Genomic DNA, 13,683 nt, shown 5'->3' with positions numbered 1-13,683 from the left:
TTCCATCCAAAAACAGCAGATTACACTTTCTTCTCAAGTGCACACAGAACATTTTCCATTATAGATCATCTTGTATCACAAATCAAGCCTCAGTAAATTTAAGAAACTTGAAATCATATCAAGCATTTTTCTGACCACAACGCTGTGAGATTAGAAATCAGTTACAGGGAAAAAAACGTAAAAAACACAAACACATGGAGGCTAAACAATACGTTACTAAATAACCAAGAGATCACTGAAGAGATCAAAGACAAAATCAAAAAATACTTAGAGACAAATGACAATGAAAATACGACAATTCAAAACCTATGGGATGCAGCAAAAGCAGTGCTAAGAAGGAAGTTTATAGCTATACAATCCTTCCTCAAGAAACAACAAATATCTCAAATAAACAATCTAACCATACACCTAAAGGAACTAGAGAAAGGAGAACAAACAAAACCCAAAGTTAGCAGAAGGAAAGAAATCATAAAGATCAGAGCAGAAATACATGAAATAGAAACAAAGGAAATAATAGCAAAGATCAATAAAACTAAAAGCTGGTTCTCTGAGAAGATAAACAAAATTGCTAAACATTTAGCCAGACCCATGGAGAAAAAGAGGATTCAAATCAATAGAAGAAGAAATGAAAAAGGAGAAGTTACACAAACACCTCAGAAATACAAAGCATCCTAAGAGACTACTACAAGCAACTCTATGCCAATAAAACAGACAACCTGGAAGAAATGGACAAATTCTTAGCAAGGTATAACCTTCCAAGACTGAACCAGGAAGTAATAGAAAATATGAACAGACTAATCACAAGTAACAAAATTGAAACTGTGATTAAAAATCTCCCAACAAACAGAAGTCCAGGACCAGATGGCTTCACAGGTGAATTCTACCAAACATTTAGAGAAGAGCTAACACCCATCCTTCTCAAACTCTTCCAAAAAATTGCAGAGGAAGGAACCCTCGCAAACTCACTCTATGAGGCCACCATCACCCTGATACCCAAACCAGACAAAGATATTTAAAAAAAAAGAAAATTACAGGCCAATATCACACATGAATATAGATGTAAAAATCCTCAACAAAATACTAGCAAACAGAATCCAACAGCACATTAAAAGGACCATACACCATGATCAAGTGGGATTTATCCCAGGGATGCAAGGATTCTTCAATATATACAGATCAATCAATGTGATACACCATATTAACAAATGGAAGCAGTAAAACCATATGATCATCTCAGTAGATGCAGAAAAAGGTTTTCATAAAATTAAACACCCAGTTATAATAAAAACTCTCCAGAAAGTGGGCATAGAGGGAACCTACCTCAACATAATAAAGGCCATATATGATAAACCCACAACAAACATCATTCTCAATGGTGAAAAACTGAAAGCATTTCCTCTAAGATCAGGAACAAGACAAGGATGTCCACTCTCACCACTATTATTCAACATGGTTTTAGAAGTCCTAGCCACAGCAATCAGAGAAGAAAAAGAAATAAAAGGAATACAAATCGGAAGAGAAGAAGTAAAACTGTCACTGTTTGCAAATGACATGATACTATACATAGAGAATCCTAAAGACGCCACCAGAAAACTACTGGAGCTAATCAATGAATTTGGTAAAGTTGCAGGATACAAAATTAATGCACAGAAATCTCTTGCATTCCCATACACTAGCAACAAAAGATCAGAAAGAGAAATTAAGGAAACAATCCCATTCACTGTTGCAACAAAAAGAATAAAATACCTAGGAATAAACCTACCTAGGGAGACAAAAGACCTGTATGCAGAAAACTATAAGACACTGATGAAAGAAATTAAAGATGATACAAACAAATGGAGAGATATACAATGTTCTTGGATTGGAAGAATCAATATTGTGAAAATGACTATACTACCCAAAGCAATCTACAGATTCAAAGCAATCCCTATCAAATTACCAGTGGCATTTTTTCCAGAACTAGAACAAAAAAGTTAAAATTTGTATGGAGACACAGAAGACCCCGAATAGCCAAAGCAGTCTTGAGGGAAAAAAAAAAAAAAAAAAACGGAGCTGGAGGAATCAGACTCCCTGACTTCAGACTATACTACAAAGCTATAGTAACCAAGACAATATGGTACTGGCACAAAAATAGAAATATAGATCAATGAAACAGGATAGAAAGCCCAGAGATAAACCTATGCACCTACGGTCAACTAATCTATGACAAAGGAGGCAAGGATATTCAATGGAGAAAAGACAGCCTCTTTAATAAGTGGTGCTGGGTAAACTGGACAGCTACATGTAAAAGAATGAAATTTGAACATTCCCTAACACCATACATAAAAATAAACTCAAAATGGATTAGAGACCTAAATGTAAGACCAGACACTATAAAACTCTTAGAGGAAAACATAGGAAGAACACTCTTTGACATAAATCACAGCATGATGTTTTTTGATCCACCTCCTAGAGAAATGGAAATAAAAACAAAAGTAAACAAATGGGACCTAGTGAAACTTCAAAGCTTTTGCACAGCAAAGGAGACTACAAACAGGACGAAAAGAAAACCCTCAGAATGGGAGAAAATATTTGCAAACGAATCAATGGACAAAGGATTCATCTCCAAAATACATAAAGAGCTCATGCAGCTCAATATCACAAAGAAAAAAACAACCCAACCCAAAAATGGGTACAAGACCTAAACAGACATTTCTCCAAAGAAGACATACAGATGGCCAAGAAGCACATGAAAAGCTGCTCAGCATCACTAATTATTAGAGAAATGCAAATCAAAACTACAATGAGGTATCACCTCACACCAGTTACAATGGGCATCATCAGAAAATCTACAAACAACAAAGGCTGGAGAGGGTGTGGAGAAAAGGGAACCCTCTTGCACTGTTGGTGGGAATCTAAATTGATACAGCCACTATGGAGAACAGTATGGAGGTTCCTTCAAAAACTAAAAATAGAATTACCTAATGACCCAGCAATCCCAGTACTGGGCATATACCCAGAGAAAACCATAATTCAAAAAGACACATGCACGCCAATGTTCATTGCAGCACTATTTACAATAGCCAGGTCATGGAAGAAACCTAAATGTCCATGGACAGATGAATGGATAAGGAAGATATGGTACATATATACAATGGAATATTGCTCAGCCATGAAAAGGAACGAAATTGGGTCATTTGTAGAGACATGGATGGATCTAGAGACTGTCATACAGAGTGAAGCAAGTCAGAAAGAGAAAAACAAGTGTCGTATATTAACGCATGTATGTGGAACCTAGAAAAATGGTAGAGATGAACTGGTTTGCAGGGCAGAAATTGAGACACAGATGTAGGGAACAAACATATGGACACCAAGGGGGGAAAGTGGCGGAGGGGGCTGGGGGTGTGATGAATTGGGGGATTGGACTGACATATATACACTAATATGTATAAAATGGATAACTACTAAGAACCTGCTGTATAAAAAAATAAAATAAAATTTAAAAATTGAAATAAAAAAGGTGATCTTATTGACAATTTACTTTTTAGGACTGGCCAAAGCCAATGTTTTCTGTTTTGACTGACTAAATTGAGGAGGTCTTTGCTTTGTCACACTACTCCCGGAGCTGACCCTCCAACACAAACTAAGGCAAGTATATTTGGTGGCTTCTGAAGTAGCAATGATTGTTACAGTGTCTCAAGCTGTGTTTAAGGGTGAGATGGTGGCTAGGAGATCTGCATGCACTGTGCAGATGTAAGAGAAGAGTAAGAACTATCCCAACCACAGCTACAGCTAGAAATCCTGGCCATTACATGTCCTTTTGCACTTCACAGGCAAGAGGATATTCTGCAAGCAAAGCTGACCCACAGATGCTGGGCTGCAGCACAATTGATTTCCTTTGTGGAACTAATCACAGAGAAATCCTTCATGTGTGCTCCCAGACTCAGTGGCAGTTTCAAGTTGATGTGAAGTGCTGACACATAGCACAGAAGTGTTAGTGTTAGAACATTTTAGAATTTCAAAGCATCACCTGATGGGAGAGAGTGTAGGAAGCAGACACTAACCATCCTGACTGAGAAAATAGGGGTTAAAGAAGGGAAGGAGGTTTCCACAAAGTGAAAGAGGGAGTTACACATTTTTTTATCACACTGTATTATAATCATCCTCTTTAATGTCTCTGTATCCAAGGAACTGATCCATCTTGCTCATCCTCAGCAGAGTGAACTGCCCCATAGTAGATGCTCAAGAAACATCGTGGATGAGTGAATGAACAACTGAACCTAAATCAACCTCACCGTCCCTCCCAACCAACTCATGTTGTCAACATTTGTTGCCAGCAAATACACAACTCAAGTACCAATTTGTCTTGCGTTTGCTCCCTGGGACACAGACTTTATCTATACAGTGCCACCGAAGCAGTTGGTATTGTAGAACTGCTCAGTAAATGGAGGGAAGGAACCAGCCAAATGACTAGTTTAACTGGTATTTTTTTCTACTCAGTTGCCTACACTTTTTTCTGAATTGACAAAATGAACAAACAAATGAAAACAAAATAAATCAAAAAGTATGCTGGTGTCTGATAAATGTAATTACATCCCTGTCCTGAGCTGTGACCATCAGCATGAATCTGAGAGACTAAACACTGGGGTAAAAGGCTGTGTCTACAACCACTCCTTTTAGTCACCTCAGGGCTGGGGGTGGAGAACAGCTAGATCTGTTCTTTGATGTCACAAATTCAAAATACCCAAACGATTGAATCAATTTTTCACTACTTATATAATTAGGGACCTTGTATAATCAGCATCCTCTCTCCCCATAAGGTATCAGGCTCTTTTGTCACTTCTCAAATGCCCCTTTTTAAAGACTACAAATATTAGACACCTGAAGTCATTCCTGTTTGAAGATTTTTCCCATCTGAGCCTCTCCAACCATTTTCTGAACCTCCCCTTACCTTGGCAGCTGTGTGACCACCAAAGATTTTCTTTCTAATCAGGACTGAAATCCATGTTCAATTTTTGAGTAACCAAACATAGGGCCGTCTGTGTTAGCAAGTGATATTTTTCCCAGTCAGTCCTGATTTGATGAATTGACTTTCCCAAGTGCCAACTGCTTAAGCTAAACAATGACACCAAATGAAACCGAATATCAAACAAAGGCACATCAGGAGGAGGAACAAGATGACACTGATGTCATGAAGGCTGCCTCAACTGGGGGGCCATAGGCAGGGCAGAGTCTTCGTATTGCACAAGCCATAGCTAACACAAAGAAAAACAGGAGGAAACACACAAAGAGGACCTGAGATAATACCTATAGAAGAAGAAATTTAAATTGCAGATGGATTCGTTATCATTTCTAATCCTTCACTATAGAAAGAGGCTATTTTTTGCAGCTCTCCTGTTTGGTATGTAATCTTCTGTGACAAACATAGTTTTAAATACTATTTTAATAAACAAATAAAATGCATAATGGTTTCAGATCTAATAGAGTATTTCCATTAGTTAAAAGTATAATAGCTGTGCCCCGGGGTAGCATAACCATAAATGAGCTACCCAGTCTTTCCCAATGAGTGAAAAAAAAATGGTTTTGTACCAATAACTTTCACTTCCTATTATAATACAGTTCTGTCCATCACCAGAAGCCAGAAATTATAAAGAGTAAAACATTTAATGAACTTGCTTTAATTAAATGATGTGTATCATCTGATGCTGAGGGAGAGAAAGCTAAAACTCACAGTTTGAATGGTCCTAGAACAACCTTAACAGCAGTTTGTTAACAATCAAACTGAGGAGTATTACATGATTTCAGCAGTTGGGAAGCAAATTATTTTATTTATTCTCACCACTGCACTTTTTGGACCTATAATATATTCCACTCATCAGAAAGCTTTATCTCAGCTGGAAAACATGAATTCTTATTTTGGTTTCCAAAATTCCAGTTCTTTACTAAATTCTAAGTACCTTTGAAAATTGAAATGCTCATGGTTGACATTTATTCTTATAGGTAAAATACATAGCTACATTCATATTTTAAAAGAGTGTATATTTAAAACGCATACCTTGTCAAGAGCATAATTGAAAATGAGAATTTTCCCCCATTAGTTTGGTTTCAATCTACAAATCAGGTTTCATGCTTTCTATCAAAAAATGTACTTTTGTGCCACACATCCAACGAGAGAATGACACCACTACAAGATACTTGAACTGTTTTCTTTACCACTGGCTATTACTGTGTCAAAATGCTACTGAGGTTCCTGGGAGATACAGTTTCTATTTCTAGTTAACTAATAGGTATAAAAATGCTCAAATCAGAATTTATAAGGAGGGAGGCACATTTTGAAATTCTAAGTAAATAAATTGGATTAAAAGTAAGAAGAAAGGTCACCAAATGATATATTTTCTGATTGAATGTAGTATTTTTTATTCCTTTCAATTTTGATGGTGCAACTGTGACAATACAGGGTGATTCAAAAGTAACTGAACACTTTCACAATTGTTTACTCAGTAACTAGGTGTTATATGAAATTGTAGTATGTAGCAAATTGTAGAGTTACCCTTCCAAATGTCCAACCATTGGAGAAATACAAGTTTTGACTACATGCTCATATATAACCTGCTTCCTTAATAATAAATGTTTGAGAGCATTCTATTATTTTTGATGGCTCTATAATGTGTTGTAGAATGCTTGCATGGATGTCCTTCAATTAAAATACAGGTTGCAAAGTAGCAAAAATAATTTAAAGTTCTTGTCAAAACTGTCCTAAGTTATGCATCAACAGATATGTATTATTTTTAATATGTCATCTCCTTCCATGTTTTAAAAATAAAATTTGATATCACTAAGATCAGCTCCTACGTTACTATAAGAAAGTCAGGAATACATATATGTACTTGAAAACCAGAAGTCCAATTTGATATTTAAAGTCAATAGATGATAGATAGATAGACAGATAGATAGATAGATAGATAAAATGCACTACTAAGGACTAAGTACTGGACATATAAGACTGGATTGAATCCAGGTTGCCAAAGTGCCCATGAAAAAGACTCTGACTGAATCTATACAGGTTTACCAAATTGACCATTTTGACTAAATTGACCAGTCAATTTAATGAAAGAGCCACTTAACACCCTCCCACCTCAAAATGACCACAGCCACCTGTTAAGGAACTTGTGGACAGCCTTATTTTGCTGCTCCTTCCAAACACCAACTCCTCCCACTGCTCTACCCACCTGTCTCCTCCAAGCAGCCCTTTACTGATTCAATTATTTTCTCAATTGTGGTTGGAGTTAGGGAATAACTATTTGTTCCCCAGGACACACATTTTCCTGGGACTGAGCGAGTTACAGTAATCAGCTGAGCCGAGGGCTGCCCTGGGCAGAACCGTGTGAAGGCCCCTGAGGAGCAGGTTATATTCCTGAGTGCTCCAAGAATTCTGCTTCAATCGAAAAATCCATGAACTGCTGGCTTGGCATTCAGTTCACTCTTTCATAGTCTGTACTCTGCTTCTGAGCTAGCGATCTGAAATACTCGTTCAGCTACAATTTCTCTTGCGGCTAGCCAATAAACTGAACATGTCAAGCCAACTCACAATTCTTCAAGAAGCAACCACCCAGTGGAGAGACACTATCAGTTTTCTGTTCAGGCTAAATACCATGGTTTCAAAATATGTGATGAGAAAGGAAATGTAATTGTGCAATTTTTAATTGAGATGTAATCATTTCCATTTTAATCCTTACTATACTTCTCTACAGGAAACAATGCATCCATGAAAACCCCCAAGAGAACATGCAAGAGTCTAGAAGACTTACTTGCTTTTTTTTTCTCTGGGTGTGAGATACCCACCATCTTCCACAAGATGGCAGGCAGTTTTCATTTTACTGTTGGTAATGAACAGGAAATCACTCCACTCTCAAATGACAGCAACCCCAGGTAGCTAGGGTGACATTTGCTTTACATTATGATACACACTAATTAATCATTAGTGATCCCAGAAGTAAGTCTGCTAAAAATGCTTTGCAATGGCTTCTCACAGCAGGGGCTTTCAATATTGATACTATTACATGCACATATGTTCAGCCAGTATATGTTTAACTTTTAAGGCTTTACGTTTTTAAGGTATTTTAATCAATATTGCCTAGATTAATATTCACCTCTTATTTGGAAGGGGAAATGATGAGGCTAGTAAAGTAAATACAGAAAGATAAAAAGCAGTACACAAAGCTTTGAAGAGGTAAAGGCAACTCTAACAAGTTTTTAGCTGAAGGTACCTTTGTCCTCTGGCATTTTTTGACATCTTCAACTTTCTCCCAGGCTCATCTCAAAACTGCTGGGGCAAAAATTCTGTAAAGAACTTGGCTGGCACTATCACTGCACACTTGTGTCCTATGGTCTCAAACCAGATCACTTCATTAAGGAATTAATCTAGTCCTTCAACTAATAAGAAATGCTCACATTGCCTTTCAATATCGATTCCATTCCATAGCAAGGAGCCTCATTATTATAAACAACTCCACCAGACCTCGGGCACAACCCCAGCTTCGTACAATGAGCACTAAAGGTTCTAGGAATGTTCACCAATTGCCTGAGCAGCCACAGCCAGCCCAGTTCCCTCCACCACCTGAAGCTAACCCAGGACAAAGATAATCTGCCTGGGTCCACCCCACCTGTGGTGGAAACTCTTAGCAGTTTAAGTTCACATCTTAGTTCCAATTATAACTGGTTAGTTCTCCACTTAGGTCAACTACACCTACCCCTAGGCCTTGCTAATAAATCTTTTGAAAAGTTTCTTTTACTCCACTAAACTTTAGCTTTCCTCTGATAATGACACTTCCTTCAGTGCTTCCTGAATTTTAATATGTATATGAATCACATGAAGAGCTTGATAAAACACAGATTCTGATTCAGTAGACCAGGGGTAGGACTGGAGATTCTACATATCTAACGAGCTCCCAGGTGATTCTGGATGCTGCTGGTCCACACGCCACACTTGAATGAGCAAAGCTCTAGAGTTTCTTCATTCATCCACACTCCATATATCCTGGGGTAAAGAAGACCGGTAGGAGTTTCCAGAATCCTCACTGTATTTTCTAGACTTCCTTTCATCAATAACTCCTCCTTTTTTGAAGTCGTCATCATCTGACTGATAAATACTCTTCACAGTCATCTCTAGATCTCAAGCACTCCGGTGCATTCACCGAACGTTTTGGAATCCAGTTTACCATCTTCTTTCCATGTATGCCCTCTTCTTGAACACCTTCAATCTTCGCGTGGATGACTTACTCATGACACTGGCCTTGACCTCCTTTGTTCCACTGACCTTCATCTTCTTTCACTTTTAGCAATCAACTCAGCGGCCACACCATGACCTTGTTATCACCTGAAATGGTTGTAACGCTGAAATCTTAAATCTTAAAATTTCTCCCTATTACCTCAGCCTCCGACAGGAGACTTCTGCTCTGCCCTCACTAAACATACTCTCCCACCTCGTAGGACTTTCCACTCCTTGGAAACTTCCCTATTCTTTTTTCCTAATACCACTAGCTTTCACCTCCATTTCTACCAATTCTGGAAACCAGGGTCAACCATTTCTACTCCAAATTCAAGAACAATCTATCCCTAATTTCGTCTTCTGAAACTACATGCTAAACTCAATCCTGGGGGTACTCCTACCTATTGTTTTAATCCTCCTCATCTATAAAGATCTAGTGGACACACACATGCAACTCCTCATGCTGAGTGGCCCCATTACACACTGATATATACAACCCCAGTTGGACCCAGCACCCTGCTGCCCAATCCTCTTCTTTGTTCCCTCACAATTGTTTTTTTCGGACCCTTTTCATGCTTTTCAAGCGTCAAGTTACAAAATATAAATGTATTCAGCTCCCATTCCTTCCCAGCACAATCTTCCCATATCATTACCCAACCTCTCTTTTCCTTGTCTCCTGTTATGTATTGCTTTTTCTCCCAAAGTTAACCCCAACAATTTTATCAGCTTAAAAAGCAAATCCCTCTTATGCTTTTGATTCTACTTTGATGTGTTAATTTCCCATTCTTTTAAATTATCACACTCTCCCTTCCCATTGGGTCCTTCCTCTCAGCCAGCAGACTCTCTCAAGTCTTCCTTACTAACCCCCCCTCAACCAAAAATATGCTCCATAACTTTATTTCTTCCTAACTAGAGATACAATTCCAATTCTACCTTTTATTTTATAAACTTTAAACGAAGTTGCCTTCATTCATCATCTCTTTTTTATCATTGATTCTTTCTTTTACCTCCTACAAGCACCTATCATATTATAAAGTAAATGCCACACCTACGAGTGGGCTTCTGCCACTCCACTGATGGCTTCATAGTTTCCAATCTCAATGGCCTCGTCTCTGCCTTTGATGCACTGGCATAATTTACCACTTGATACTCACCCTCCAATAAAAACATTTTCCTCCCTTATATTCCCTTATACTCCTCTCAGTCTTCCTATTTCACTTTTAACCTCCTCTGCTGATTAGTCACTTCTGTTTCTCCATCAAACTCTTAATGTTAATGTCACAAAGGGTCTGCCCTTAGCCTTCTTTGCTTCTCACTCTGCGTTCTCCCCTTGTATCCTTCTCTTCCTGGGCTATCATAGGCATTCCCTTGATCTCAATTATTTTCTCCATGGCACTTATCATGTTCTGACTTATGAGATAATTTAATTATGTTTATTAATGTCCCCCAACACCTCATCCCTGCTAGAATGTCAGCTACATAAAAGAAGAGGATTTTTTTCTGTTTGTTCACTGATGTACACCAAGCACCTGGAATAGTGCCTGGAACACAGTAAGTGCTCAGTAGATTTTGTTGAATAATCACTGCCACATCCAGATCGCAAAACCTAACCCCTCTCTTGACCAGATACCTCCACATGTTTATCATACCGACATGTCAAGATTAACACAGCACAAACTGAAGCCATTACCTCGTCCTGTAACAAATGTGCTCTTCACACAGTGGTTCCTATCTCTGATCAAGACACTGCAAGCCTAGAAGGTTTCAAGTCATTTTGACTCCTTTATCTTTTCTTACGATGCACAGCCAATCAGTCATCAAGTACTGTCGATTCTAACCCCTCCAATAGCTTGCATTGCCCATATTCATCCTCATAAGGCATAGCTCATTTCTACTCTTGCCTGCAATCTTGGATTTACCTCCTAAAATTATCCTACTGCCACTAGTTGCCCAGCACCATCTATCCTACACAGTCTTGCCTGACTTATTTCTCTGATAAAACAAATCTGATAACATTACGTCTCTCTTGAAGAGTCACAAAGGCTGCCTGTTCAATAGATTTAATCCTGAGTTCCTTGGCCTGACATTAAAGCTCCTCTATCATCTGCCTTCAAATCTTTCAGCTTCACATCCACTATATTTTTTCACAGTACCTATTCTGTAGATATTTCTAATCCAAATGCTCACATGACTAATGAACATAACAGAAGATTCTAAGAAAATGCAGGTGAGAAGAATGGTGACTAATTTCAAGAAAATCTGATAAGACTTGCTGGACAAATGGAGTGACTTAAAATTATCCTTAGTGAGAAACTGAGATATGAAAATGACTAAAGACAAAACTCTTATAGAAGGGTCTTCTTCTCTACTCGAGGGTCTAGATGGGGTTCTCAAAGTGAGATCGATGAACCATCTTGTGTCAGAATCCTCTGGAGTTGGCCCTTGTATCTTCATTTGTAACAAGCTTCCCAGGAGATTCTCATATGCGTTTAAGGCTGAGAATAACTGAGTTAGGGAGTAATATCCACATTTTCTATTTCTGAAGGGAGTAAGAAGAAATACCTGTATCCTATTACCCCTAGGTAACATGAAAAGGACACTGGATTAGGAATCAGAAAAGTGATTTATTTACTTAACCCTGCTCCTCACTTGCCTATGTGCTTGCACAAGTCATTTACCACCATATTGAAATACAGGGGCTGGAGGAGATGACCTCTAAGAACACTTACCACTGGAGGAGTTGCTGTTTCCATTGGAACCATGCCTCATCGTCTCATATCCTGCAATTTCCTGCCACCACAGCATTTATGGTGGACAGCATTCACCCTGACCAAGAACTGTGCGTTAGGAAATAGCTGAGAAAGTGTCCCAAATGTCACCTTCTCAGTGAGGCCTTCTTTGTTGATCAAGTCCCTGTCTCACGCGTGTTATTCTTCTTGCCTAATTTACTTTTCTCCATTACACTTAACACTATGTTTTTCAATCTTTCAATCAAGCAATCTTGCTTATTGTCTGTCATCCCTCACTGGACTGTAAACTCCATGAGAGCAAGGGTTATGTCTGTTCTGTTTTGTTTACTGCTACATCATCTGGACCTTTAACAACCCCTGACATATAACAAAATACAGCTTTAAAGCTCTCGTCATTCCCTTGGTTCCCTCTCCCCCTCCCCCTCTATCTCCCACTCCCTCTGTTCTGGCTTTCTCTCCAATTCTCTCTCTCCTTCTCGTAACACTGTACCCTGACCCCTTTACACACTTAGAGCTGTGGCATTCAAGATGGGATAAGGTGGACATATTGGTAATGGAGGACAATTCATGCTCATTGTCAACTTCTCAGTTCGTTCAAATGAATCTCAGAGGAAGGAAAATGCCCTCCCTAGAACTCTAAGAGAGAAGTTCTTCCAGATATGAGAAGACCTTTGGCAGAGTTTTTATTAGGGACAAAGGATACCCTGACCTCTGAACTTAAGTTTAGGGGATAATGCTAATGATCTTTGTAAAGAGAGCACCACTAATGTACTTACGTCACAGACAAACAAGCAAACAAAGAAAGAAAATAACATTCAATTCAAACAAAAGAGAAGGCAGTGGTCCCGAAGTATGGGTTTCATTGAATTTGAACCTGAAGTTACTCAGACTACATTTTGACTTCCTGCAAGAGAGGGTCATTCACAGGATCATGTGGAAGCATGTACGTATCTCTGGCTCCACCCTCAGGCATCTTTTCCATTCCCTCTTAGTTCACAGTTGCTCAGTTAAGTATTCTATCCTCTAGCACCCACCCGCCTCAGGTGGCATTAGCCATTCTTGCCCCCCACAGAAACCCTTCAGAGGCCAAGCTTCTATGTACCACAGTAGACCAGGGAACCTGGGCCACCATGTTAACAGAAATGATAAAACTTATTTTTTGTCACCTGGGGCCCTCTACAAAAATGATAATGCTCCTTCCTTTGCTACTGACTTTGTTGGTGATACTAAGGATAGAGATTTTTAGCCTGGGAATGAATAAAGGGATATTTTAGGGTAGACTTATTTTCCTTGTCCTGCCAATGCAGGCATGGAGGCAGCTGCCCACTCTGACATAAACAAGATGAAAGCATCTCTAAAAATCTTGGAATCAAATTTAGCATGCAAAGACGGTGATGCCATTTAGCCAAATAAAGACTTTCTTAGGATTGACTAAGCAAACTTGTGTGAGTCCCTAGAAGAGTCCCAGGGCCTGGCAGGGTGCTCAGTAAATATGTGCTTAATGAAGATAGAAATCTAAGTCTTATGGAAGGCTGACATTTTTATATAAATATTGGCTGATACTGAACATAAAGCAACTGTTAAAGATTTGGTTTCAAACTGTAGAAGGGCCAAATGAAAAGAAAGAGCAATTCTAAAGTAGAGATTTATATTTTCATCCAAAATGAATTAAACACTATCCTTTCC

Source organism: Mesoplodon mirus, assembly GCF_964341445.2.
Source record: "Mesoplodon mirus genome assembly, chromosome: X".
In the NCBI taxonomy this organism is placed as follows: domain Eukaryota; kingdom Metazoa; phylum Chordata; class Mammalia; order Artiodactyla; family Ziphiidae; genus Mesoplodon; species Mesoplodon mirus.
This window is presented reverse-complemented; position numbering follows the sequence as displayed.